The sequence below is a fragment of the Dunckerocampus dactyliophorus genome, chromosome 16 (assembly GCF_027744805.1).
Source record: "Dunckerocampus dactyliophorus isolate RoL2022-P2 chromosome 16, RoL_Ddac_1.1, whole genome shotgun sequence".
Lineage (NCBI taxonomy): Eukaryota > Metazoa > Chordata > Actinopteri > Syngnathiformes > Syngnathidae > Dunckerocampus > Dunckerocampus dactyliophorus.
In genome coordinates, this window is record NC_072834.1 from 25,208,422 (window position 1) to 25,230,443 (window position 22,022).

Genomic DNA, 22,022 nt, shown 5'->3' on the forward strand with positions numbered 1-22,022 from the left:
AAAAAGGAATTTCACAATTAGAATATGTAAATATTTTCTGCCAATGAAGTCCTATTTAAATTGAATAATCCGCAGACCCCACAAGAACAAATGTACAACCTAAAGCACACACGTACAAGCTCCTGCGTGGAGCGCACCATCAGTATACTCAACTCTGTGACTCTGTGGTGGCCTCAGCCATCTTCTATGCTGTGGGCTGCTGGAGAGGGGGCAGCACGGACAGGGACAGGAGCAGGATAAATAGACTGATCAGGCGAGCTAGCTCTGTCCTGGACGGTCCTCTGGACTCCGTGGAGGAAGTGGGGGAGAGAAGGATGTTGGCTAAGCTGACATCCATCATGGACAACACCTCTCACCCGCTACATGACACTGTGGGTTCCCTTAGCAGCTCCTTCAGCAGCAGACTGTTACACCCACGGTGTAAGAAGGAGAGGTTCCGCAGGTCCTTCATACCGACCGCTGTCAGGCTCTACAACACCTGCACCACCTGAACCATGTTGTAGACACTATGCTTTCTTTACACTGTTCTCTTTACTTGTCTTGCTTGCTTGCTGCTGTAACAAGTAAATTTCCCCGCTGTGGGATAAATAAAGTACATACATACATACATACAGTACATACAAGGGACGCTGGATGTGTTTGGACACTGCAGGTGGAAGGCTGCTCTACAAACCAGAAAAGGTAGGTTTTGTAGTATTTAATATTAGGTTTTAGCTTATTTATGCTTTGGAATGGCAAAAAAATAAGAGGAAAACATTCTGATTCTTTGTTTGTGAAGGCTCTCATTAATCCAGGAATTCTCAATTGCAAATATGTTTTATTTGGTCAACTGGATCAAAAAAGATCAAAGATGGCGCCCTCCGTGGCAGACGTCTCTGTGACACTCTCCCGTGTTTTTCTATTTTTTGCTATTTTATTGTTCATTTTGGACATTCAACACACTCACGCAGTACATTACAACAGAGAGACACTTTTGAACATCGGCAGGGTTCACCATGAACTTTCATTTAGCCTCTCAGACTTTGCCTTTCTTCTGCGCCGGGAGAACGCAGCAGCCTGCGGACCTGGTGAGCTGAATACCCGGCGAGCAAAGCATCCGAGGCGTAAACGAGGCAAGCGAGCCGGCCTGCATGCTAGGCTAAAAGCTAGAGCGACGAGGCCACCGCTACCAAGCCTGCTGCTAGCCAACGTCCGCTCTCTTGAAAACAAGATGGACGAACTACGAGCAAGGATTACAGCTCAACGTGAGATCAGGGAATGCTGTGTCCTCACCTTCACAGAAACCTGGCTGACGGAGGATATACCGGACTCGCCGATCCAGTTGGAATCATTTGCTGCTTACCGGGGAGATCGGACTTTAGCGTCTGGTAAACACAGAGGTGGCGGCGTCTGTGTTTACGTAAACAAACGGTGGTGCACAGACGTACAGACGATGGAAAAGCACTGCTCGCAGGACATTGAGCTGCTGATGGTGAAATGCAGACCTTTTTATTTGCCTCGTGAGTTTAGCGCTGTGTATTTAACTGCTGTTTACATCCCACCACGAGCTAACACTGCTAATGCACTAGGCCTCCTGCATGACATCATTGATAAACACGAGACCAAACACCCAGACGCTGTATTTATTATATCTGGCGATTTCAACCACTGTAACCTCAGGACTGTCCTCCCCAAATATTACCAGCATGTGAGCTTTCCCACAAGGGAAAATAACATCCTGGACCAAGTCTACAGCAACATGAAAGGTGCTTTGAAGGCTGTTCCAAGACCCCACTTTGGAAAGGCTGACCACATCTCTATATTCCTTTATCAAACATACAGACGACTTCTTAAAAAAGCTCCCCCTGTACGTACAGCAGTTAAAGTGTGGAATGAAGAAACTGATCAAGTACTTCAGGACTGCTTTGGCTGCACAAACTGGGATGTGTTTAAAACTGCAGCGGGGAGGGAAGATTGTACTGTTGATTTGGATGAATATGCTTCTGCTGTTACTGGCTACATTAGCACATGTATAGAGACTGTTACCACCACCAAGTATTACAGAAAATACCCTAACCAAAAAGAGTGGATGAACTGTGATGTAAGGGCTAAGCTACGTGCTCGTTCGACTGCATTTGTCATGGGCACCGCTGATGACTACAAAAAGGCCAGATATGACCTGAGGAGGTCCATACGGGAGGCCAAAAGACAGTACAGACAGAAGCTGGAGGGCTACTATTCCACCTCAGACCCTCGGCGCATGTGGGCGGGGCTCCAGCACATCACAGACTATCGACAGCAGAGTAGCGTAGCCACGTCCAGCCAAACCACACTTCCAGATGAGCTGAACGAGTTCTATGCCCGCTTTGACACCCAAACTCCTGATGAGCAGAGAGGGTGGCTGAACCTGGGGAGCACACAGGACTCACCTCTCATGGTGACATCAGCTGATGTGCGCAGGGTTCTAAACAAAACAAACCCACGAAAAGCAGCAGGGCCAGACAACATCCCAGGACGTGCACTTCGGGTTTGCTCATCAGAGCTAGCTGATGTGCTGGCTGACATATTTAACCTGTCGCTTGCACAAGCATCTGTACCGACATGCTTTAAGTCCACCACCATAGTGCCCGTACCCAAGAAGAGCAACGTGACCTGCTTGAATGACTATCGCCCTATAGCACTCACTCCTATTGTTATGAAGTGCTTTGAAAGAATAGTCATGACCCACATCAAAAAGAGCATCCCGGCGGCAACTGTGGACCCTCTACAGTTTGCATATCGCCAGAACCGGTCCACGGATGATGCAGTCAACACTGCCATCCACACAGCCCTTTCTAACCTACAGGGCCAGGACACATACGTCAGAATGCTATTTATAGACTATAGCTCTGCTTTTAATACAGTCTGCCCCCACAAACTCACAAATAAGCTCCTCACACTTGGCCTGTCTCCCTCCCTCTGTAACTGGGTGTTTAACTTTCTCACAGGCAGGCCCCAGTCAGTCAGAGTCCACAATCGCACATCCAGCTCAAGAATTGTGAGCACTGGGACCCCACAGGGGTGTGTGCTGAGTCCACTCCTCTACACGCTCTTCACCTACGATTGCGTGGCCTCCCAGAACAACACCAGCATCATTAAATTTGCGGATGACACTACAGTCATCGGACTGATCACTGGTGGTGTTGAAACATCATACAGAAGAGAGGTGGCGGACCTCATAGCTTGGTGTCGTGATAACAATTTCCTTCTCAATACAGATAAGACTAAAGAGATGATCATTGACCCAAGAACAAGGGAAAAGGAGCCGCATAGACCCCTGTTTATTGATGAGACTGAGGTGGAGAGGGTGAAAACCTTCAAGTTCACACATCAGCGAGGACCTCACCTGGTCTCACAACACCCAACAAATTATGAAGAAGTCCCAAAGGAGACTGTACTTCCTGAGAAGACTGAGGAAACTTGGCATGCCCACCACAATCCTGAGTTGCTTCTACAGATGCACCATCGAAAGTGTCCTTACCGCCTCCATCACTGTTTGGTACGGTAACTGTACAACACGTGATAGGAAGGCACTCCAGCGGGTGATCAAGACCTCACAGAACATTGTTGGGGCAGCCCTCCCCTCACTGCAAGACATTTATAAATCTAGAGTCCTACGCAGAACACACAACCTCATCAAGGACAGCACACATCCACAACACTCATTATTCACACTCCTACCGTCAGGCAGACGCTACAGGAGTTTGAAGTCCAGGACCACAAGGCTGGCAAACAGCTTTTACCCACAGGCCATCAGGCTCCTCAACGAAGCACTCGCACACGCCGCACGCAACACACGCACACACTCATAGCACTTTATTTATTTATTTATTTGTATTATTTACTTGTATTAATGTCTCTTCTGTTGTTGTTGCTTAATTTATTGGTATATATGTTTATGTGTTTATGTTTCTTATGTTCTTATTCTTTCATTTGTTTTCTTTCTTTTCTTGGGAGAATGAACAGAATAAGATTTTCATTGCATGGTATAACTGCTGTTTTACTATGCACATGACAATAAAACTCTCTTGAATCTTGGATAAATAATTGATTCTGTTGTTGCAGGTGTGCAGGATCATAATGGCCTGCTGCGTCTTGCATAACATCGCAGTGAAACGTGGTGTGCCTCTTGCGCACATAGCACCCCCAGATAACGACATGAGCCCCCAGCCACGTCTTGAGCCAGAGCACGGGGCTGCTGTATTAATTAGGCAGCGTCTAATCAATCAAATGTAACCACAGAAAAAATAAATTGTCACACACAAACTATGAATTTTGACTTTATTTTTCCATCGTGATATTTTCTAGAGTTTCCAAAATGGTTTGGAGTGTCGTAGCAATTTGAGAAAGTGAGTGTGCTATTTGTTGTTGATTGTCCAGTACAGCATCAGAGATGATTCTGGGGTGACGGGAGGAAGCAGACACTTGTGTCGGAGTCCTGGCTCGTGTCGGGGTTCGGGCCTGAGTCGGGATTTGTTCTTCTGTGTTTTCTGTCCTACTAGGTCCTCTGAAATCAAATGAAAGCGATACAGGGGTTAAGATAGAAATAAATAAAAACGAATTAAAAGTCTAAATTTGAAGTGTGGAATTATAAGAGAACCACAAAGGCCCCAAAGTTTGGTAACAAAGACAGGACAGCATCACTTTGAAAGGCATTTACAATGTTAAAATAGCAAAATGTGACTCACCAGCTTCGCAATCAGATATGAAAAATAAAAAGTCCACATCCGTATGCAGGGCCTGGGTGTCGGATGTCTCCCCGATGATGGCAATGATTCTCTCATCCACCTGTGAGGGGCCTGCACTGATTGATGGCCCCCCTCCCGTTTCCTCCAGATCCCTCCGGTGCAGTGCAATCTTTTTTTTTTACTCTGATTTTAAGTCAAACCACTTCTTTTTAACGTCTGTGGTGGTGCGTTTCTCCGTGGAAACGGCATTTATGTTTCCTGCAATGGTGCTCCATGCCGACTCTTTTTGGATGGCCTGATGACCGGTGGATACACGTGAAAATAAGGTGGTCTTGTGTTCGCTCACTCCTTGTAAAAGCACCTCTATTTCAGTACAATTGAAGTTTTTCTTTCGTTTGTTGTCCAGCTGCTCCTCAGTCTTGCCCTTGCGCTTTGGCATCTTGACCTCCAGCTGCCTGTTGCGCACGGCACATTTTTGACCTTATATAGGAAATAATAGGCGGTGACCTATGCAAATTAGGGCTCACATGCACGTGCATCCCCGTTGGCATTCATCAACCTAAGAACACCAGTGCCAACGATTATCCCTACTTAAGAACGTGTCGTGAATGTGGCGCAGTTTCCAACCCACGCCTTCTTAAGTACACTTCTTAAGAAGACTTTTAAGAAGATGTTCGTGAATGAGGCCCATTGTGAATTTCTAACCTGCTCCTCTCCCTGGATTTCTGGATAGGTATGCCTGAATCAAATCATTCAACAAAAAGTCCAAGATTTCCTTTACTGGGTGTTCCACAGTTACTGATAAAGTGTCATTCCATGATCATCAAGTACTGTGCCTTAGAAAACAGTCCAATGTCTCAAAGTTTAGCTTTTAGCGGAGCGTGCGCTCTCCCACGCTTTCTCATGAGGCTATAACAGGAGTGCAATTCCCTTCCGGGTGGTGTCATTTTAATTTGGTTTGCTTTTTGTTCACGTGTTTTGCACTTCTCGGCCACCGTAGGTATTACGTAAGTGCCATTTCACAACGCCCAACAACCGGCAGCTCAAGTGTATGCCACAAAAGAGGCAAAACATGATGCCAACGTCCTCCAGACTGTTGTGCAGTGATGGCTGACACAATGAAATGATGCTTTGGAGAGAACAAGCGTTAGACCTGAGAAGAGACCATCACTTTACAACAACAACAACAACATGTCGCAACTCTCTATATAGAGGGACTCTAGGGGTGGGGTAGGCTATGTAGTACACTGTTGGGGGTGGGGCTGGCGGACGGTCCCTGCTACCTGCTGGTGTCTGGCTGGTCTCTGCTTCCTGGCCGGCGGTTGTCTCCCTCTCTCCAGGGTTTCTCCCTTGGCGTGTTGGTGGATGGGCGGGGGCATCTGCCTGGGCGCCGGGCCGCTCCTCTCGTGGGCCCTGTCGTGCGGCGCTTGCGTCTCTGTCTCCCTGGCGCCACTGGCTTGCGTGCTTCATGGGTGTGGCTGTGCTCCGCTCTATGTGGGGTCTGGTGCTCTTGTCGTCGTCGTAGTGTTGCTCCCTTGCCGGCCGTGGTGGTATGGGGGAGGCGCGTGGGCGCGGTTCCCGCTGTCCTGGTGGCGGTCGGATCTGCCTTGGGGCGTGTGGCTGGTCGCTAGTGTTTGGCGGTTTGGGGGTGGCGCTGTGGACGCTACCTCCGGTGGGGCTCCGGTGTTGGGGGGCACTGGGGGTATCGCCTCTGGGGGGTTGGGTGAGCCGGACTGGGCATCCTGGCGGGCCGGGTAGGGCCTGTGGTGTGTCCTGCGGCCTGTGGCTTGCCCGAGCCTGGGCTGTGGTGGGTGGCCGGTTGGTCATGTGTCCTTGGTCCCCCCCCTGCTCGGTTTGGGCGGCGTTGGGGTATGGGGCCCCAGTCCTTCCTGTGCCACTGCACCACCTCACATACATATAGGACTTTGGGGGGTGGCCTACGGTCGGGCGTGGTTGGGGAGGGGAGCTGCCTTGCGGGGCTCCTTTGCTCCTGCCGTGCCACTGACCTGTTGCCCCCCAATTTTAATCGCAGAGTAGACACTTAGGGTTTGGGGGGGCTGGGCAGGTGAGGGGCCCTCCGAGCAGCAGCTGTCCCCCAATTTTAATTGCACCATTAGCTATCATCCACATACACCCCATATACATGCACACAGATACACCATCCTCTTTTATTTTATTTCCTCTTTTATTTATTTATTTATTTATTTATTTATTTATTTATTTAATTGCATTATAGACACAATCACACCTTATCACATACACGGGTGGGGCGGGCTGGATTGGGGTGCCTCGTGGCCGGGGGCCTGGCCGTCGCGGTGGCTCGCCCAGGGTGGCCTGGCCTGTGGGATGCCTTTGTCTGGGGGGGGGGGGGGGGGGCATACAGGGGTTTGCTCCGTGGGGTCGGGTGCTGGGTGATACATCTCTGCCACCCGTGCCTCCGGGTTGGCCCGGGGCGGGCCGGGCTCCGCTCCCTGGGGGTGGCGGTGGGCGGGGATTGGCGCTTCCGGCATGGACAGGCTTCGTTCCAGTTGTGGGGGCGTCTCTGGGCCTGCCGGTTTGTGGCCCCCGGTACTCGTCTGCCTTTGTGGGGTGTGATCTCTCGCTGGTCTCAGGGGTTGGCAGTCCTCCGGCCCGCCGGCGCCCTGTCCTTGGCTGGGATTACCTCTCTTCGGCCCCTTGCTGGTCTTCCCGGGGGGAGGGCTCTCTGGGCTGGCTCTTGGGGCATTGATCTTTGTGCTGCCTGCCCCTGTGGGCCTGGTGGCCTTCTGCCGGCGGGGGCTCGGCCTGGCTATTTGGGGCGGGGCTCTCTGGGAGGTGGAAGGCGGCCCCTTTCCTTTCATACATTCTCAGTGACAATTAAACGCCCACACATTCTTGCACCTATATACAGACCCTTTCCAAAAAATTAGAATGTCATGGAAAAGTTGTTTAATTTCCATAATTCCATTCAAAAAGTAAAACTTTCATAGATTATAGATTCAGGGCCCACAATTTAAACAATTTCAAGTGTTAATTTGTTTATTTTCATGTAATTTGGGCTTCCAGCTCATAAAACCCACGAAAACAGGAATTCAAAAAATTAGAATACTGTGAAGAAATCACCATTTACGTCTCAGTTTTTGCAGGAAAAAAAAAGAAATTAGGATGACATCAAATCAATCAAAATATGGTACTTTCAAAACGATATGTCAATCTTCAATACTTGGTTGGGAATCCCTTTGCCTTAATCACGGCCTCCATGCCACGTGGCATTGAAGCAATCAGCCTGTGGCATTGCCTGGGAGTTATGGAAGCCCAGATTTCCTTGATGCTTGCTGTCAGCGCTTCTTTGTTGTTGGGTCTGGTGCCCCTCATTTTCCTCTTGAGAATACCCCATAGATTCTCAATGGGGTTTAGGTCCAGTGAGTTTGGCATGGGCATCAAACCAGGTTTTGGTGCTTCTGGAGGTATGGGCAGGGGCCAGGTCCTGCTGGAAGATGAAATCTGCATCTCCATACAGATCCTCAGCAGAAGGAATCATGAAGTCCTCTAAAACATTCTGGTAGACTGTTGCGGTGACCTTGGATTTAAGAAAGCAGAGTTTACCAACACCTGCACCGGACATTGCACCCCAAATCATGACGGACTGTGGATATTTCACACTGGACCTCAGGCAGCTTGGGTTCTGTTCCTCACCTGTCTTCCTCCAAACCCTTGGACCTTGATTCCCAAATGAAAGGCACACTTTACTTTCATCGGAAAAGAGGACCTTGGACCACTGGCCAACAGTCCAGTCCTTCTTCTCCTTGGCCCAGTGGAGACGCTTCCTACGTTGGCTCAGGTTCAGAAGTAGCTTTACCCAAGGAACCCCACAGTTGTAGCCCATCTCCCGGATGCGTCTGAATGCCTCATTCCACTCTTTCTGGATCTCTGCCAGATTCTTGAATCTTCCCTGTTTAATAATCCGCTGAAGCCCACGGTCATCTCTTTTGCTGGTGCATCTTCTCCTGCCACATTTTGCCCTTCCTCTAGACTTTCCATTGATATGCTTGGACACAGCACTCTGAACAACCAGCCTCCTTAGCTATGAACTTTTGTGGCTTACCCATCCTATGGAGGGTATCAATGATGGTCTTCTGGCCAGTTGTCATGTCTGCAGTCTTCCCCATATTGAACCGAAATGAGACAATTGAACCAAACTGAAGCAATTTAATGACACCTGGGGAAGCCTGTGCAGGTGATTTGAGGTTAGTAGATGATTAGTGTGTGACACTCAGTTTAAAACATTCATGCCCTGCAAAATTTGGGCTGATTTCTTCACAGTATTCAAATTTTTTGAATTCCTGTTTTCGTGGGTTTAATGAGCTGGAAGCCCAAATTATGTAAAAATAAACAAATAAATACTTGAAATCATTTAAATTGTGGGCCCTGAATCTATAATCTATGAAAGTTTAACTTTTTGAATGGAATTATGGAAATTAAACAACTTTTCCATGACATTCTAATTTTGGAAAGGGTCTGTATATATATACTGTATATATAAAGTCTTCCCCACATACAGAGATACCTGTACATATGCACACTCACAGTACATACGTACTTCCCCACATTACTCACTGAGTTAACCAGGGTGTTGTTATGTTGTTGGTTTTATTACAGCGACGGTGATATCAGCAGTATGACTATAGTTTTTTTTACAATGATGTGCATTACAGTAATTATTTCTGTTCACTATCATAGATAATCATTTCATTACTACAATTATGTGTGACTGTTTCAATGCAGTATTGTCATTGTGATCACTATCATAGTTCATCATTTCATGACTACTATTATGTGTGACTATTTCAATGCAGTATTGTCATTGTGATCACTATCATAGTTCATCATTTCATGACTGCTATTATGTGTGATTGTCATTGACAGCATTGTCATTGTGGTTGTTGATATTGTTTTGTCCTTATGTCCTTATGTCCTTGTTCGTCTTTATAGTTGTCACAGACATTTATTTGCTGATGTAGTTCTGTATGTTTCTGTTGTTCTGTTCGTGTTGTCACAAGTGTTGTTGTTGCTGCTGTTGTCCTTGTCTCTTGTCTCTCTTTTTTTTGTCCCCCTCTCATCCCCCCCCCCCCCCAACCCCCACACCTCGTTGTGGAAGTGTATATCACACTTCTCCCTGGCAGAGTAAATCTGTTGAGCACTTGACGGCATTTAGATCTACAATTCTATCTGCTTTAAAGGCTGGACAGGACAGGGGTAGAAAAAAAATAAAGAAATAAAGAAAAGAAATCAGCGCACTACACAGCAGGACATCGCGCACAAGCTCACAGCTAGCCGAAAAGAGCTACATGAACAGAAGGGAACTTTGGCCGGGGCCTTGGAACGCATAGCAGAGCTTGAAGAGTGGAAGACGGACGCCGGGGAGGCCATGATAGAAATGTTTGAGCAAGCGAGTCGGATGCAAGGAAAACTGACTGACCGAGAGGGAAGATCCAGGAGGAACAACATCCGTATCTTCGGCGTCCTGGAAAACATGGAAGAGGGCCCAGTGGGCAGATTGATTGAAAGAGCTACAGCTACCTGAGGACCTCCAGCTGCATATCCAATGAGCCCACCGTGCCCTCACACAAAAACCCAACCCGGATGCCGCACCTAGATCCATTAGTCAACTTGTAGTCAAGTTGCAGACGAAAGAAGTAATTTTGAAGACGGCGTGGAAGAGGAAGGTGCACATGGGAAATAAGCACGTTTTTTTTTTTTTTTTTTTTTTGAAATCACAACTATCCAGCCGAAGTCGTCCAAAAACCAAAAGCCCATATGAGCATTAAAAAGGTGCTGAAGGAGACAGGAATTCGGTTCCAGACACCATCGACTAGAATCCGAATCCACTGGAGTGATGGAATGAAGACATACGCCAGCGCCACGACAGCAGCACAGGAGATGAAAGTGAGGGGCTACGCAGTGGACATCCCAGGAGACGACAGCACGCCGGTGGCGGCGGGAAAGCAGCGAGGAGCAGCTGAGTGGCAGCGTGTCCGGAGGGTAGAGACGCGACATGGAATGGTGATGCGGGCGAGGGAAAAGCTACAGGACTTGGTCAAGAGAATCTGAATGAGTGCAGGAAGAGAGAGGTGGAATTACGGGTTCATGAACAAAGACTTGTTCATCATTCAAAATAACAGTTCTACCCGGCTGGGGACTGTTGATGTTAGTATTTATCCAGTTGGACATATCTAGCTTTTTTTGTAGAGTTTCCACAACAGGAACCAATTTAAGTCTAGAGAGGAGCCCTCTTAGACATGAGGATTTCTCCTCGCCCCACCAACAGGGCCTTGTGGGGAAGGGTTGGACCACACCCCAGTTGGAAGCCATTTTTGTGTTTGTGGCTGGTGTTGAACGTTGTTTCTATAAGTGGCTAGTTCCGATTTGTTTGGGAGAACATGATGGTAGAATGGTCAAATACAAGGATGTTGAATGATGTTAGGACAATGTCGCTGAATGTTCATGGCCCTAACAACCCGCTAAAAAGAAATAAGGTCATGACAAAAATCTATAAGGAGAAAGCACAAATCATTTTACTTGGAGAAAGAGTAATTAATAGCTGGAACAGCACATGCAAAACAGCTTCAAGCTAAAGCGTATGGAGTAAACAGTGAGAAATTAAGGGAATTGGAACAGGACTATCAGAGGACACACGATCCCAAGATATATCAAGAAATGAAAGAGACCAGGATTATAATTCATCATATATTACTAGATGAAAGAGAAAAAAGGACCAACTTCTCTAGGCGGGGCCATTACCAAGTAGGCCCAAAAGCCACAAAATGATTGGCAAAACGTATACGAAAACAAGAAATCAAAAACAACATGAATAAAATGAAAGAGCCACACTCTGAAGATATACTAACCATTCCAGAAGACATTGAAAGACTTTTCCAAGAGGACTATCACACAACCTACATCAGCAAAAGGAGAGGAAATGAAGGGTTTTCTGGAGGGGCTACACCTCCCCTCAATAGGGACCAGACAGAATGATAGACTTACGGCCCAAATGACAACACATGAGGTGAAAGAGGCAATAAACGCCCTAAAAAATCCTAAGTCACAAGGAAGTGATGGGTTTCCAGCGGAGTGGTATAAGATGTTTAAAGAAGAGCTAACTCTGGTCCTCCTCTCCTCCTTCAATGGGACCCTCCACAACAATAAAACACCTCCCTCATGGGCTGAGGCCATAATAACAGTAATACCAAAACAAGGAAAAGATCAACAACACTGCGCATCATTTGCATCATAAAAACACCTCCTCCATAAAAATCAGAGCTCACAAATGGCCTCCCACTGCATCACTGTGTATTGTCACCTGTCCATTCCATCCTGTGTATGTGATGAAGACGCTCACGTCTTCTTCTGTTGTGGAACACACACGCAAAATACGATGGCCACGGCGCTCCGTCGCGGAAGAAGATGCGAGCGTTCTTGTGTGGAAGAATGGACAGGCGACGGGCAAGAGGCCATTTGTGAGGTCTGATTTGTTCAAGTAGGCATTTTTGTGATGCAAATGTGTTCCTCTTCTGAACGCATGTTGTTTTGAGAAGCCAAACTCCTTACTTGTGTAACCCCAGCCACCACCTACGACTAACTCCGTTCTTCATCACCAAAATCCCACCAGAACTGGTCTTAGGAGACCAAGTGGGGGGTAAGTCGCTGCTGACGTACTACACTGCTGATGGGGATGTCATCCAACTTCATGGCAAAAATTCCATATTATCCCTTCAACAAAAAATTCAGGCCACAATTTTGCCTCGGTTTGCGTACATTCCCCAGTTAGCCTCCAATATGTCTTTAAAAACATAAAAGTGATGTTGAGGAATACGTCACTTCCTGTTGTATGGAAAGGACGCTCACGGAAAAGCTCCGTCCACAATTACCGGAGTTTTAAACCTTTTGTGACTTTTGGTGAATACAGTTTGTGATCACAACTTGTGATTACAACTCTGCAAGTGAGTGTTGAGACTTCTGCCTCAATTCGGACCTGTGAGTGGACTAAGCTCACCAAAACAGACAGTTAGTTGGAGCCGACAGCCGTTAAAGGCAAGCTGTCATGCTAGCCGCGGTTTGACAGCTGCACACGAAGTCGGATCCTAAAACATTTGGAGTTATCCTGTGCAGCTTTTTCCGGCCAACGAGGACTGGCGAGACACTGGTGAGATACCGGTGAGAGACAAACTCGCTGTTATAACAAATATTAATCACCGAAGGCATTACACCACAAGCCAACGGCTAACTGACAGCGTTGCTAAGCAACAGTAACAATGTCATAGGCTCGAGGGAGAAGAAGCGGATCAACAGTTCAGGTCGAAGATTCAGTCAAATATATGGAAGATGTCGATCTAGAACTGACTCCCGAGACTCCATGTACCTCAACCGCCGCCGAGACCTGACAACGATGACCCAGTTAATCAGATGAGACAACTGAGTGGAAATATACATAGAGAGACAACGAGAGCCTTAGAAATTGGGTCCCTAAAGAAGGAAGTTCAAGGTCAGAGAGCGGAGAATAAAGCATTGTAAAATGATATGGGGTTAATAAGGAAGTGCAAAGCCTGACAGCGGAGAACAAAGAATTACAGGCCACTCTCAATAAAGAATGTGAAGAAAAAGATAAAATCATTGAGCAGCTGAAAAACACCATAGATGACATGGACCAGAATACACGAATGAATGATGTGGTCGTGACGGTGCTTCGAATCAAACCAAAGTCCTATGCCAGAGCAGTGGCGAATACTGATGAACCAGATGAAATGGATGTCGCCTCAACGGAGCAACAAGTTGTGGATTTTTTTGCAATCGAAGGAGGTGATGTAGACATCCAATCTATTGATACTTGTATCCCTCTTTAAGGTAGGAACCGTACTACACCCGTCGTCATCGTCAAATTCACAAACAGGAAATTCAAGGCTGCAATAAATGGAGGACCAGAGGCCAGAGTTCTTGTTGTCAAAGACATCAAGGACCTAGAAAGATATTGAGGTCTCCCCACATGGAAGAGTACAGCTCTAATATGCTACAAGATCTACAGTTGGATACTTTTTATTTTACAGATCACAAACAATTGGATATGGAAAAAGATATTGATCCAGACTGAAATGTTTTTTCTTACATTACAAACGACTGCTGTTATTATACGGAGGAGCAATATAACAACAGCTTCATCAACGACGACAAGTTATCCATCATTCATATAAACAGCAGAAGTATGTATGCAAACTTTACTAACATCAAACAATATTTGAATCAATTAAAAGAAACTTTCAAAGTAATAGCAATCTCAGAAACTTGGATCAATGGATTAAGGATTAGGATTGGATTAAGACAACGTTTACAGACATACAAGAGGTCAAAAAACTATTTTTATATGTGGACACTTCAATATTGACCTTTTTGAACCCACACAAGTACAGTAGTACCTCGCATAACATAAACCTCCTTTTACATAAATTCCACTGAACATAAAGAATTTATGTAAAGTTTTTGCTTCGTATTACAGAAGAAATTCCATATAACATAAAGCGTCAAGTCAGTGCAAGTCTTTTTTTTTTCCAATCAACTTTATTAATGCCGTAAGTCGGTGCAAGTTCAAACTAACACTTGGTGACGCCTTCTGACGCATTCAAGATTCAAGAGTTTTATTGTCATATGCATAGTAAAACAGGCAGTTATACTATGAAATGAAATTCTTATTCTGATCATTCTCCCAAGAAAAGAAAGAAAACACAAGAAAAGAAAGAACATAAGAAACATAAATACCAATAAATTATGCAACAACAACAGAAGAGACATTAATACAAATAAATAAATAAATGAATAAATAAAAGTGTTATGAGTGTGTGCGTGTGTTGCATGCAGCGTGTGTGAGTGCTTCGTTGAGAAGCCTGATGGCCTGTGGGTAAAAGCTGTTTGCCAGCCTTGTGGTCCTGGACTTCAAACTCCTGTACCATCTACCTGACGGTAGGAGTGTGAATAATGAGTGTTGTGGATGTGTGCTGTCCTTGATGAGGTTGTGTGTTCTTCGTAGGACTCTAGTTTTATAAATGTCTTGCAGTGAGGGGAGGGCTGCCCCAACAATGTTCCGTGAGGTCTTGATCACCCGCTGGAGTGCCCTCCTATCACGTTGTAGAGATACCGTACCAAACAGTGATGGAGGCGGGAAGGACACTTTCCATGGTGCATCTGTAGAAGCAACTCAGGATTGTGGTGGACATGCCAAATTTCCTCAGTCTTCTCAGGAAGTACAGTCTCCTTTGGGACTTCCACATAATTTGTTGGGTGTTGTGAGACCAGGTGAGGTCCTCGCTGATGTGTGTGCCAAGGAACTTGAAGGTTTTCACCCTCTCCACCTGAGTCTCATCAATAAACAGGGGTTTATGCGGCTCCTTTTCCCTTGTTCTTGGGTCGATGATCATCTCTTTAGTCTTATCTGTATTGAGAAGGAGATTGTTATCACGACACCAAGCTATGAGGTCCGCCACCTCTCTTCTGTATGATGTTCCAACACCACCAGTGATCAGTCCGATGACTGTAGTGTCATCCGCAAATTTAATGATGCTGGTGTTGTTCTGGGAGGCCACGCAATCGTAGGTGAAGAGCGTGTAGAGGAGCGGACTCAGCACACACCCCTGTGGGGTCCCAGTGCTCACAATTCTTGAGCTGGATGTACGATTGTGGACTCTGACTGACTGGGGCCTGCCTGTTAGAAAGTTAAACACCCAGTTACAGAGGGAGGGTGACAGGCCAAGTGTGAGAAGCTTATTTGTGAGTTTGTGGGGGCTGACTGTGTTAAATGCAGAGCTATAGTCTATAAATAGCATTCTGACATATGTGTCCTGGCCTTGTAGGTGCGAAAGGGCTGTATGGATGGCAGTGTTGACTGCATCATCCGTGGACCGGTTCTGGCGATATGCAAACTGTAGAGGGTCCACAGTTGCCGGGATGCTCTTTTTGATGTGGGTCATGACTATTCTTTCAAAGCACTTTATAACAATAGGAGTGAGTGTTATAGGGCGATAGTCATTCAAGCAGGTCACGTTGCTCTTCTTGGGTACGGGCACTCTGGTGGTGGACTTAAAGCAGGTCGGTACAGATGCTTGTGCAAGCGACAGGTTAAATATGTCAGCAAGCACATCAGCTAGCTCTGATGAGCAAACCCGAAGAGCACGTCCTGAGATGTTGTCTGGGCCTGCTGCTTTTCATGGGTTTGTTTTGCTCAGAACCCTGGGCACATCAGCTGATGTCACCATGAGAGGTGAGTCCTGTGTGCTCCCCATGTCCAGCCACCCTCTCTGCTCATCAGGAATTTGGGTGTCAAAGCGGGCATAGAACTCATTGAGCTCATCTGGAAGTGTGGTTTGGCTGGATGTGGCTACACTACTCCGCTGTCGATAGTCTGTGCTGTGCTGGAGCCCCGCCCACATGCGCCGAGGGTCTGAGGTGGAATTGTAGCCCTCCAGCTTCTGTCTGTACTGTCTTTTAGGCTCTCATATCTGGCCTTTTTGTAGTCTTCAGCGGTGCCCATGACAAATGCAGTCGAACGAGCACGTACCTTAGCCCTTACGTCACAGTTCATCCACTGTTTTTGATTAGGGTATTTTCTGTAATACTTGGTGGTGGTAACAGTCTCTATACATGGGCTAATGTAGCCAGTAGCAGCAGACGCGTATTCATCCAAATCAACAGTACAATCTTCCCTCCCCGCTGCAGTTTTAAACACATTCCAGTTTGTGCAGCCAAAGCAGTCCTGAAGTGCTTGATCAGTTTCTTCATTCCACACTTTAACAGCTGTACTTACAGCTGTACTTAAAGGGGGAGCTTGTTTGAGAAGTTGTCTGTATGTTGGATAAAGGAATATGGAGATGTGGTCGGCCTTTCCAAAGTGGGGTCTTGGAACAGCCTTCAAAGCACCTTTCATTTTGCTGTAGACTTGGTCCAGGATGTTATTTTCCCTTGTGGGAAAGTTTACATGCTGGTAATATTTGGGAAGAACAGTCCTGAGGTTGCAGTGGTTGAAATCGCCAGATATAATGAATACAGCGTCTGGGTGTTCGGTCTCGTGTTTATCAATGATGTCATGCAGGAGGCCTAGTGCGTTAGCGGTGTTAGCTCGTGGTGGAATGTAAACAGCAGTTAAGTACACAGCGCTAAACTCACGAGGCAAATAAAAAGGTCTGCATTTCACCATCAGCAGCTCAATGTCCTGCGAGCAGTGCTTTTCCATCGTCTGTACGTCTATGCACCACGATTTGTTTACGTAAACACAGACGCCGCCACCTCTGTGTTTACCAGACGCTAAAGTCTGATCTCTCCGGTAAGCAGCAAATATTTCCAACTGGATCGCCGAGTCCGGTATATCCTCCGTCTGCCAGGTTTCTGTGAAGGTGAGCACACAGCACTCTCTGATCTCACGTTGAGCTGTAATCCTTGCTCTTAGTTGTTTTCAAGAGAGCGGACGTTGGCTAGCAGCAGACTTGGTAGCGGTGGTCTAGTCGCTCTAGCTTTTAGCCTAGCATGCAGGCCGGCTCGCTTGCCTCGTTTACGCCTCGGATGCTTTGCTCCCCGGGTATTCAGCTCACCAGGCCCGCAGGCTGCTGCGTTCTCCCGGCGCAGAAGAAAGGCAAAGTCTGAGAGGCTAAATGAAAGTTCATGGTGAACCCTGCCGATGTTCAAAAGTGTCTCTCTGTTGTAATGTACTGCGTGAGTGTGTTGAATGTCCAAAATGAACAATAAAATAGCAAAAAATAGAAAAAAACGGGAAAGTGTCACAGAGACGTCTCCCACGGAGGGCGCCATTGCATTGATCACGCTCTCATTGGCTGATTATCGGGGCACCGCCTACGCTCTCATCTCATTGGCTGAGTTACACAGCACGTACGTGAGTTTGTGTGACAGACAGGCTTCTCCCTTCAACCTCCCTTCCTCTTCGTGGTCGCCCTTAAACTAACTTAAACAATTAAGTTAAGTTACAAATTAAAATTTTGCACACAGCATTATCGTGTAGTGCGTGTGCGTTTGTCTGTGAGACCAGATCACTCTTAGACTCTTTGAATCGCGTTTCGACTAAGGGTAGTCCTCCTCCTCCTTCGTGCCTCCACTTGCGCTCCTGATCAAGACATCTCGTGAACGGTAGAATTGTTTTTGTTTTTCAGTTTTATTCATTTACAGTAATCTTATTTATTACCTTATTTTATATTGGAATGTTACTCTACTATGTTTATGATAATGTTTTCTTATATTTTCCCACCATATTTGGTGGACTTTGAACATTTTGAGGTGCCAAAGAGGTGAGTTTGGGAAGATCTTGGAACGGATTAGGCTATTTACATGTATTTTACGCTTCGTATAACATAAAAACCCTATAACATAAAGGTTCTTGGAACGGATTATTTACGTTGTAGGGGCGTCTACTGTACAAGGAAATAGACGACTTCACAGACACAATGTATAGTTTGAGTTTATATCCTAAAATCATTAGACCAAGTAGAATAACAGACCACTGTGCCACCCTTATCCATAATATATTCACCAATGACTTTGATAAAAATATCATCAGTGGCCTGCTAATAAGTGACATAAGTGATCATCTTCCAGTGTTCACAATTTACAATGAACATTATAAGAAAAGACAGGTGGAGGCAAAAAAGACTTTTCAAAGATTGCGTACAGAGGACAGCATCTGTGCCTTCAGGAAAGATCTAGAAGAACAAAGTTGGGAGAGGGTCTACAGTGCAAAAGATGTGGATGAAGCATATGACAACTTTCTAGGTACTTATATGGAGCTCTACGATAAGAACTGTCCCTGGCAAGAAATGTCCAAGAAGCAAAAGAAAAACAAGCAGCCATGGATGACAAAAGGACTAAAAAAAGCATGTAAGAAGAAGAATACATAGTATTATAGTATAGTAATAGTATTATAAAGAACAACTTTAAGAAAGCAGATTATCCCCACTATTTCATGGTTGGAAACACTTACAGAAATGACATGAATGCAGTAGTTGAAATGTTCAATGATTATTTTGTAAATATTGGACCAAAACTGGAACAAGTAATTCCAAAACAAGACACAAGTGACGATTGGAATGATATTATTGATAGGAACCTGAATTCTATGTTTCTGACTGTTGGAACTAAACAGGAGATCACTGAAATTGTTAAACACTTCAAGGCAAAAAAATCAACTGATTGTCATGGAATCGAAATGGAAACAATGAAAAGGGTCATTAATGAGATTGTAGACCCATTAACATATATTAGTAACGTATCATTTCAGACTGGAATATTTCCAAGCAAAATTAAAACAGCCAAGGTGATTCCAATTTTTAAAAAGGAGACAAAAAAGGACATCAATTCATAAATTATCGACCAGTCTCCCTGTTACCTCAATTTTCAAAAATTGTGGAAAAGATATTTAATAATATGTTGGACAAACTTATTAATAAGAATGAATTACTTAAAGCCAGCCAATATGGTTACAGAGCCAACATTTCAACTTCTATGGCATTGATTGAAACTACGGAGGAAATCACTACTGCTATAGACAACAGATGATGTGCAGCTGCTGTTTTTATGGATCTGACAAAAGCATTCGACACAATTAATCACAATATTTTAATTTCAAAATTAGAATGGTATGGACTTAGAGGATTAGTTTTGAACTGGGTTAAAAGCTATGTAGCAAAGAGGAAGCAATTTGTAAAGCTAGGAGAATACACATCTGGGAGTTTATAGACTACGTGTGGAGTACCCCAGGGGCCCATATTGGGACCAATACTGTTCAATTTGTATATCAACGACATTTGTAAAGTAACAAAGGACCTAAAGTTGGTCTTATTTGCGGATGATACCACTGCCTTTTGTTGTGGGGAAAGCACACAAGAACTCATTACAAAGGTCAAGGATGAAAAGGTCATATTAAAGTCATGGTTTGACAGGAACAGATTATCCTTGAACTTAAGTAAAACTATAATAATGCTATTTGGAACTAGCAGAAGGGATACGTGTGACCGAATACAAATAAGCGGAGTGGACAGTGAAAATGTGAAGGAATATAAATTCCTGGGGGTCATAATAGATGAAAAAATTTGTTGGAAATCTCATATTAAATACTGTATATACAACAAAAGGTGGCGAAAAATATCTCTACATTGAACAAAGCAAAATATGTTGTTGATCAAAAATCACTCCACACCCTGTACTGTTCCTTAGTATGAGCATATTTAATGTATTGTGTGGAGATATGGGGTAATCGTGACAAAAGCAATCTTCACTCACTCACTGTACTGCAAAAAAGATGGTGAGGATCATTGATAATGCCAAGTATAGACAACATACAAACCCTTTATTTTTTAAATCACAGATATTAAAATTTGCAGATTTAGTATTCTTTCAAACCGCTACAATAATGTATAAAGTTAATAATAACTTGTTACCCAAAAATCTCATACAGTATTTCTCTATCAGAGAGGAGAAATATGATCTTAGAGGAAAATTCAACTTAAAACTTTTATCGAGGAAAAGGCTTCTTGAGACGTCATCTGTACTTCTGTGTAGAAGGTGTCGGACGTTTCGCTCCTCATCCCACTCTTACTGTATTTAAGGCCTAAGCTACCAGCACTTATTAGTTTGCTGACGAAGCTCTTCGGATGAGGAGCGAAACGTCCGACACCTTCTACACAGAAGTACAGATGACGTCTCAAGAAGCCTTTTCCTCGATGGACAACTCCTGTACGACTGAGAGCCTACACAGACGCATTAAAACTTTTATATGCGAGAACAACGCTGAAAAGCCACAGCATTTCCGTATGTGGAAATAAATTATGGAACGGATTGAGTAAGGAACTCAAACAATGTACAGAGATGAGCACATTCAAAAAACAATACAAGCAGTTGATGTTTACTAAATACAAGCAGAAGAGTCTTGACTTTTGTATTTTATATATATATATATATATATATATATATATATATATATATATACATACACATTCAGTATATATATATACTGTATATATATATATATACACACACACACACACACACACACACACACACACACACACATATATATACATATACATATATGGTCAAACTTGTCTATAGCGGCCACTAGAGGGAGTCTGCAAAAGTGGCCGCTATAGACAGGTGGCCTCTATAGACAGGTTGGTGTCCAGTTTGAATGTTGACCAGTAGAGGAAAAAAGAGAAAAAAAAGGCAAGGGAAAAAAATAATAATAATGTTGACCAGTAGAGGGCACTGCGGACTGCGGATAAAAGTTGTACAGCACTACTAGGCTTGTTATTATCATGGTTCATGGTTTTAATTCATCCTGAACATGCATATGAGTCAAACAGTAGCACATCACATAGTACAATTCACAATTTTGCATGTACAAAAAGAAGTAGGAAGAAGCAAAGCTTATTTAATCCTACCCCTCATCAGTTTCACATCAGTTGCAATACGTTTATTCACCTCTTGTTCTTCCAAGTGTACTTTGCAGGTCTACATGACAATGTAGTGCAATCATAGCCAAGGTTTTTACTTACTAAAAGGAAGCTAGAGGCTTAATAATCACTGATAGAATATATCCACCACCCACAGAACAAAGCTGTGCTAGTAATGTCTTACGCTTGTTTTTTATATTTTACTTTTTATACAGCAGAGTGTCATTACAGCTTTAGTTCATCAGGAAGTGACGGGAAGTGACGGTGGGCGTCCCGAGCAGGAGAGCTAGGCTCAGTGCTAGCTGAGAGTTTGGAGAGAGTTGGGAAGTGTGTTTATGTTGGCGTGGCTGTAAAGTTCTGCAGTGTTCTCCGCTGTTAATAAAGCCATTAAAGTGCATCGGCGACGTGAGTCTCTCCTTCCCCGCAACAAGCGGCATTACAGTATTGACCAGTGCACACCAGGAAATAAACGGTGTCATTTCTTACAGGCATTGGCTGGACAGCTATGTAGTGGGGCTTGTTTAACCTTTGCCTTGTGGGCAAGCAGGAAGGAGAGACGATGCTGAGAGATGTGTGTGTGTTCTGAGCTGCTGTCTGGCGGCCGCGTTCAATAAATAAAGTTGGCAGAAGCAACAGGAGAAGTTTCCTTCTTTGCTTCGGAGCTGAATAACACTGACAAGTTAACAGACTAGTAGTGAACGGAAAAGAAGACGGCTTTGTTTGTGTCGAATACAGAAGATGAGGACTTTGATGGATTTGTGGATGAGGTTGATAAAAAATAAGGTGAGTACATTCTAAAATACTTCAATTAAGTACAACCGAATTCATTTTTGCTCCCGCTGCCGCA

General features: G+C 44.8%; 1 protein-coding gene across 3 annotated transcripts in view; it reads right to left on the reverse strand.

Annotated features, from left to right (window-relative positions):
• LOC129168754 (gastrula zinc finger protein XlCGF8.2DB-like) overlaps positions 1-22,022 on the reverse strand; it is a 120,788-nt gene that overhangs the window by 93,041 nt on the left and 5,725 nt on the right. The window lies entirely within an intron of this gene.